The 7,904-nt window shown below is 35.1% G+C and overlaps 1 long non-coding RNA gene across 2 annotated transcripts; it reads right to left on the bottom strand.

Annotated features, from left to right (window-relative positions):
• Positions 1–1,960: 1,960 nt before the first annotated feature.
• LOC134210819 (uncharacterized) lies at positions 1,961–2,659 on the bottom strand. Of its 2 annotated transcripts, XR_009978869.1 has the most exons (4): positions 2,579–2,659; positions 2,354–2,442; positions 2,154–2,288; positions 1,961–2,087 (listed from the first exon to the last, which is right to left on the bottom strand). It is a non-coding gene; the product is annotated as an uncharacterized LOC134210819 (long non-coding RNA). The 2 variants fall into 2 exon arrangements; XR_009978867.1 differs by having other exon boundaries at positions 2,354–2,653.
• Between the last annotated feature and the right edge of the window lie 5,245 nt (positions 2,660–7,904).

Genomic DNA, 7,904 nt, shown 5'->3' with positions numbered 1-7,904 from the left:
ATAAAAAGAGGTATGCTTATAACATTCTTTCCTTCAAGATACAATAATGAATCATTTATTCTCGAATAAACGAATATAATATAATTAAAAACTTTCAGCAAGAAATGGCTCTCGAACAACATTCGAAAGCTATAAAGGTGACGAGTGTTTTTTATTCGACTTGAGTCGTTTTCAGTGTGCTATCGAGTATCCATAATGCCAAAACATCTCGTTATTCTTGTACCTCCTCGAGCATACTCGAACGAAAAATTGTTTTCCGAGAACGAATCGAAAGCCGTAATGCCAAACATGTTCGACTCGATAGAATTAAGTTCTAATCGAGATGCGCAATGCCACCCCAGGCTCGCTGCGTTGATCACACCTTCGATTTCGACCTCCCGCGAGGGGACATAAACTAAATATTCTACATTGTAGGCCTTGTCTTTAGCAATTTCGTTCGCCACCTGATATGTAGGTGCGGTGATTCGTAGCTTGTTCCTGTTGATCTGATTAAAATCAAGCTTCGTAAAACGACGCGTCAAATCTCGCTTAATGCCGAGAAAGTCTAGACTTTTCACTTTCTGCCGAAAGTAAACAACCCAAGGCCCAGGCGAAGCCGCATGGTACAATCGTGTGCGGACATCTTTTGGAGGACTATCGCCCCCCATAGTCTCTGCCTCCATTCTCACCTCGCAAGGTGGAAGGACAATTAATTCTTATGCTAACTTAGAACTAATAGCAAATTAGAAAAAAATATAAAAAAAAACTAATTTAATTTATTATAATTAATTCCACTCTGTATCAGAGAGATGGGAGAATAATAAAACAATGCCTTCCACTTATCTGCGCTGCTGTAGGTAGCAGCAGAAACAATAGCCTGCTTCACTGGCGTCGCCAGAAGCAGCTACTTCGCTCGCCGACAGTGATCGCCTTGGATCCGTAGGTAGGCACCACACAATAGACTCGCACTACCGAACAAAACCCGCGATGAGACACAGCACACACGTCTGGCTCGTTCGAACTGTCGGCACGGAATGAAGGTGAGTAATTGTAAGAATAATAAATTAATTAATTTTAACTTTGAAGCTGATCAAAAAGAGATCTGCTGTCAAACCGTATTTGAAGGTGACTATTCCCATCAGGCGTGGTTCCTTCCATCCACGAAACTGTGGAGCTCTTCCACCAATTTCTTCGCTGCCACCTATGGTTTTTGTGAGGGCTTGTTTAACTCAATCTGCCCCACGGCATACAAAAAACAAGGCAGTCTCATCACGTATGTAAACATTCAGTTTGAATGTAAACATGTGACGTCACTGCTATCTTCGCACAAGCTGGACCGAGACGATGCTCTACGGCCGCAGCATGCTTACTGTTGTACTCCAACATGTGCACGCACAGAAATGTATTGTAGAAACAACAATATTCTGGATCAAATTCAACAATAAATATTGTTAACTCAGGGCTAATAATATTTACTGTTTGAATCAATCTATAATATTGTTGTTTCTACAATCAAATTATTTTATAATTCGCATCGTGTTATTGTTGGAACAACAATAATATTGTTGAAATTATTGTGATTGTGTTGTTGATTCAATATAAGAATACGATTGATTCAACAATATAATATTGTTGAATCAATAATGCTCCGCACTTAAATATTGTTTTTTTCTTATTTTCAAAACTTAATACAGTAGCCGTTCGATAACTGCAAAATGTTTACTTTTCAGTTAACGAATGCCGTTCGATAACTGCAACGCATTATAGACGTCAAACGGTTGTCAATAGACGTCAGATGCAATAAAAGTGCATCTAAATGTGCAGTGCAATGCAGCTGTCATTGGGTTTGACACCAGTTTGAAGTTTAGCGGACCGATAACAGCAAAACTGTTGCAACTATCGAATTGCAGTTAAAAAGCATTGCAGTTAAATGACTTGCAGTTATCGAACGTCCACTGTAATCAACAGGAAGGATTGAATTTTAGGTTTTCAACTTCTTTATTTAGGTAACGAGGAATATTACGGTACATTTTATCTGATATCAAATCTGCTGGTTACTGATGTGAATGCTGTTTGGAATCGAAAGTTGTGGCTCACTGGAGAACATGCTAAAATAAAGTTTTATTTCAAGCTTTTTTTTAAATGTTTTGAAATTAATTAAATATTTAATTTACCTGATAAATTTGTCATCTATACTCAACCGGCTATGTATAATCTTTCGCGCTACATAGCCGGAATCAGCTCTTCCAACTTGAAGGGTCATGACTCATGACTTAATGTTTTGGTCTCGGTTTTGGTAGTCATTTATCCTGGAAATGTTGAAATTGTACATTTATCGTATACGATGTCAATTATTCTAATCAGAAGAACTTACCGGCAATTCGAGGAATGCGTTTACTCCATATTCAGTAGATTTTGCATTTAAAAAACAATAATTCCTCCGTACGGAAAGAAAGCTCAAATCTTCAGACAAATAAATTTAAAGAGTAAATATAAAAAATACACGTTGATAATCTTTTAAGCGAGTACGGTTAAAAAGAAATATTGTTGAAATAAAATTATTATTGTTGTTTCAACAAGAAAATATTGTTAAACCAACAATAACATCTTTTTGATTCAATAATTGGTTAATTATTGAAATCAACAATATATTTTTTTGGATTAATCGAATGAAATTGTGCTGCGTGTGGCGATAAAACATGCGTCACATTCGAAGTGTCATTTTTCTAACGAGCCTACCTTGTTTTCTGTATACCGTGATCTGCCCATGCCACTCTCCTGCTGCTGCTGTTGTTGCTGTAGCACTACTGTCACTGGTGGCGGTGATCTTGTGTGGCCCTAAATGGCCGGAACGAAGCTATGACGGAGACTCCCCGTGGATGCGTGTGCACGCCGCGGAGGTCTGACTGGAAGATGCAAAGTCATGACTTGCTGCTCGCCGATTGGTGATGTGTGAATCTATTGAAACACGCTGACGGCATTTTACTCAAATCCCACATTTCCTTCTTTTCTCATAAAAACACAAAAAAATATTCTAGTATAGGATCCCGGATAAAAATTTACAGTAACTTGTTTGGTATAACCCATTGAAATATTATAAATTATATGGTAGACAATACAAACTATTGTATATTTATTGTAATTTTTTACGATAGAAAAATTTCTTTATTGTAGCCACATTATAAGAACAATACATTTAAATGTTACTAATACATTATATTATGTTTGTATTGTTTTGTATTGTTTATCAAAAATGTACAAAATGTTAAAACTATTCTATTCCATTGTTATGAAAATAATTTTTATAGATAAAAAATATACGAATCTTCGAATATGCTTTTCATGATAAACAACAGTATAAAACAGTAAAATTTCAATTGACCCTATTGTTTGAACAAAAATGTTTTTTTTTTGTTATTTTTCATGTTCTGTTAATATCAATTTATGCTTATTAATATTTATTTAAAACAAAATTTGAAGAAAAAAATCGTTATATTCCAGGTTAGGTTGGTTGGACCCGCTTGGACCATGAGAAACCACCAGAGTATGGATCACCAGAAACCGACAGTACAGTGAAATAAATTCTTGCTTCAGAGCCACCAAGCGTCGTGACGAGGAGAGCGAAGAGGGTTTGTCACTACGAACGAAAAATGCCAATCGTGTGCTCCAGGGTGAACCGGTGCAAGAGTTTCACTGGTCTATTTTTTTTTTAGATAAGCTAATTTTAATTTATTTTGAAATGAACCTTCGAATATTTAAGGTAAATGGTGAAACAAAAAATTGTTTTACTAGTTTAGTTTATTTTTTTAGACATGTAGTGATTGTTTTTCAAAATTAGTATACAGTAAACATTAAATTGAAATTATTTAACATTAAATGCATTTACAAAATAATTTAAATTTAAATGAAAACTTAACTGAAAACCCTGATCAATCCATAAGATGACAAAAGTATCTTTCTCGTGCGTTAGAAAAATGGTATATTTATAAAGAGAAAAATCACATTTCCTGTGAAATGTATAAAATAATAAACATTACAAAATATTGTTACACAATTGTTAATTACAAATTGTAATGATGTGTGGTAAAGATGTAATTTTTTTGCATCACAAAAAAATGTGATTTATTTGGATTAATTTCTCCGTTAAAAAAATAATTTGTAAAACATTAAATTGAATTGTATTCCTATAGTAGTATTGGAGTGTAATTCATTCTAAATCCTATAGTACTTGTATGGTAAAACAATAAAAAAGGGAGGAAAAACAATAAAAACACATGTTTTCTATTGTTTCATCCATAGAAATCATCCAATTAAAGAACCGTAAAATCAATTGTTTTGCTCTGAAATTTGTATGAAAAATTTTCGATTTTTTTATTGTAAAGATACATAACAACCCCTATTTTTTATTGTAAAAGTCCCATTTACCATTCATTTTATCGTGCAAAACCATAAATTTGTATGCAATTTTATTGTACAATTTCCATTACATTCAATAGTAATTATTATGTACTAAATGGTGCTGTAGCAATAAAGTTTATTGTTTTTCAATGATATTTTTTATCCGGGATGCAATGCTTGTTTTTCTCCTGGTTTATTAAAATGAGACGAAAGTGAACATCGGTTGCAATTGAGCAACCGGTTAAGTCCATTGAAAACTGCACACCAAAATAAACTTGACTCAACTTCATGGTTTTAATACCAGAACAATGATTCAGAGTGTGGGTTTCCAAACTGTGGGTCGCGAAAGATAAAACGTGATCCATACTCTCGTTGGATGATTAGAGAACAACAAATTTACGAAGTCTTCTTTTGTTTGTCAAATACAATGACAATTTCTTCCAAAAAACATTCCAAATCTTACCCAAATGCAATCCAAAACTAAGCGGTGTTGAACTTCATTACTAATAAGATTTAAGAACAACCTAATAAAGATAAGAAAATTCATGCTAATCCAAATTCAATCCAAATCAAATCCAATGCTAATCCAATCCAAATCTAATTTAAATCCAAACTCGATCCAAATCCAATCCAAACTCAATCCAAATCCAATCCAAATCTAATCCAAATCCAAATCCAATCCAAATCCAATCCAAATCCAATCCAAATCCAATCCAAATCCAATCCAAATCCAATCCAAATCCAATCCAAATCCAATCCAAATCCAATCCAAATGCAATCCAAACTAATCCAAATCCAATCCAAATCCAAATCAATCCAAATCCAATCCAAACCGAATCCAAAACAAATCAAATCCCAATCCAAATCCAATCCAAATCAATCCAAATCAACCAAACCAATCCAAACCAATCAAACCAATCAAATCCAATCCAAATCCAATCCAAATCAATCAAATCAATCCAAACCAATCCAAATCCAATCCAAACCAATCCAAATCAATCAAATCCAATCCAAATCCAATCCAAACCAATCCAAACCAATCCAAACCAATCCAAACCAATCCAAACCAATCCAAACCAATCCAAATCCAATCCAAATCAATCAAATCCAACCAAATCCAATCCAAACCAATCCAAACCAATCCAAACCAATCCAAACCAATCCAAATCCAATCAAATCAATCCAAACCAATCCAAACCAATCCAAATCAATCAAACCAATCCAAATCAATCCAAACCAATCCAAACCAATCAAATCCAATCCAAACCAATCAAACCAATCCAAATCAATCCAAACCAATCCAAATCAATCCAAACCAATCCAAACCAATCCAAATCCAATCCAAACCAATCCAAACCAATCCAAATCAATCAAACCAATCCAAACCAATCCAAACCAATCCAAATCCAATCCAAACCAATCCAAATCAATCCAAACCAATCCAAACCAATCCAAATCAATCCAAATCCAATCCAAATCAATCCAAACCAATCCAAACCAATCCAAACCAATCCAAATCCAATCCAAACCAATCCAAACCAATCAAATCCAATCCAAACCAATCCAAACCAATCAAACCAATCCAAACCAATCCAAACCAATCAAATCCAATCAACCAATCAATCCAAACCAATCCAAACCAATCCAAACCAATCAAATCCAATCCAAATCAATCCAAACCAATCCAAACCAATCAAATCCAATCCAAACCAATCAAATCCAATCCAAACCAATCCAAACCAATCAAACCAATCCAAACCAATCCAAACCAATCCAAACCAATCAAATCCAATCAAATCAATCCAAATCCAAATCCAATCCAAACCAGTCAAATCAATCAAATCCAATCCAAATCCAATCCAAATCAATCCAAATCAATCCAATCAATCCAAACCAATCCAAATCCAACCAAATCCAATCCAATCAATCCAATCCAATCCATCAATCCAATCAATCAAATCCCAAACCAATCCAAATCCAATCAAATCAATCCAAACCAATCCAAATCAATCCAAACCAATCCAAACCAATCCAAATCCAATCCAAACCAATCCAAACCAATCCAAATCCAATCCAAACCAATCCAAACCAATCCAAACCAATCCAATCCAATCCAAACCAACCAAACCAATCAAACCAATCCAAACCAATCCAAATCCAATCCAAATCAATCCAAATCAATCCAAACCAATCAAATCCAATCCAAACCAATCCAAATCCAATCCAAACCAATCAAACCAATCCAAACCAATCCAAACCAATCCAAATCCAATCCAAACCAATCCAAATCCAATCCAAACCAATCCAAACCAATCAAATCAATCAAACCAATCAAATCCAATCCAAATCAATCCAAATCAATCCAAATCCAATCAAATCAATCCAAACCAATCCAACCAATCAAACCAATCCAAATCAATCCAAACCAATCAAATCCAATCCAAACCAATTCAAATCCAATCCAAACCAATCCAAATCCAATCCAAATCAATCCAAACCAATCCAAACCAATCCAAATCAATCCAAATCAATCAAATCAATCCAAATCAATCCAAATCAATCCAAATCCAATCCAAATCAATCCAAATCCAATCCAAATCAATCCAAATCAATCCAAACCAAATCCAATCCAATCCAAATCAACACAAAGTCAATCAAATCCAATTCAAGTCCATTCCAAATCCGTACAATCCGTAGTTTTGCGTATAGTACACCATCAATCATTTGCCATCAACTAACAAATTCGAATTTCCGAAAAGCTTTGTAAATTCCGGCAACCTTATTAATTTTTCAAATTCCAAGATATCTGCTCCTACAGGTAATCCCGCTATGGCTACTAAGTAGGTACATTCCAAGATAAATTTCTAGAGAATATATTTGGCTTTTGAACAGTTTCGAAGAGTACAGCATTGAATATTTCTCCATTTCTCTCAGATTTCGTTATATAATAGTTCGACTGGTAGTCTCATGTACGTTGCCAAATGGCTTCATGTAATCTAAATTTGTTTTAATCAAAATCAATGCTCGCAGGACTTTGAAATTTTCTAGATCGTAAACCATTTTCCGTTGGTCTTCTATACGCACCATACGCACCATACATTTTTTTCGGCCACCTTTCAGACACGCCTTATAGTTTTCTAAGCCGCAAACCATTTCCACCAATTTCTTATGGTCTTCCAGGCGAGGCTTTGATGTTCTTCAAACCACAAACCATTTTTCCAGCAGTCCTTCAGACGCGCCACCACATTTTTCGACGGTCTTCGAGACGCGTCTTGTGATTTTGACCATTTGCCAACGGTCTTCGAGACGCGTCTTGTGATTTACCAAACCACAAACCATTTCCGACGGTCTTCGAGACGCGCCTTGGGATTTTGCAAATCATAAACCATTTTCCGACGGTCTTCGAGACGCGTCTTGTGATTTTGCAAACCACAAACCATTATCTGACGGTCTTTGAGACGGGTCTTGTGATTTAGCTAACTTCAAACATTTTTTCGTCGGTCTTCGAGATGCGTCTTGTGGTTTAG

This window comes from Armigeres subalbatus, chromosome 1, assembly GCF_024139115.2.
Source record: "Armigeres subalbatus isolate Guangzhou_Male chromosome 1, GZ_Asu_2, whole genome shotgun sequence".
Classification (NCBI taxonomy): domain Eukaryota; kingdom Metazoa; phylum Arthropoda; class Insecta; order Diptera; family Culicidae; genus Armigeres; species Armigeres subalbatus.
This window is presented reverse-complemented; position numbering and strand designations above follow the sequence as displayed.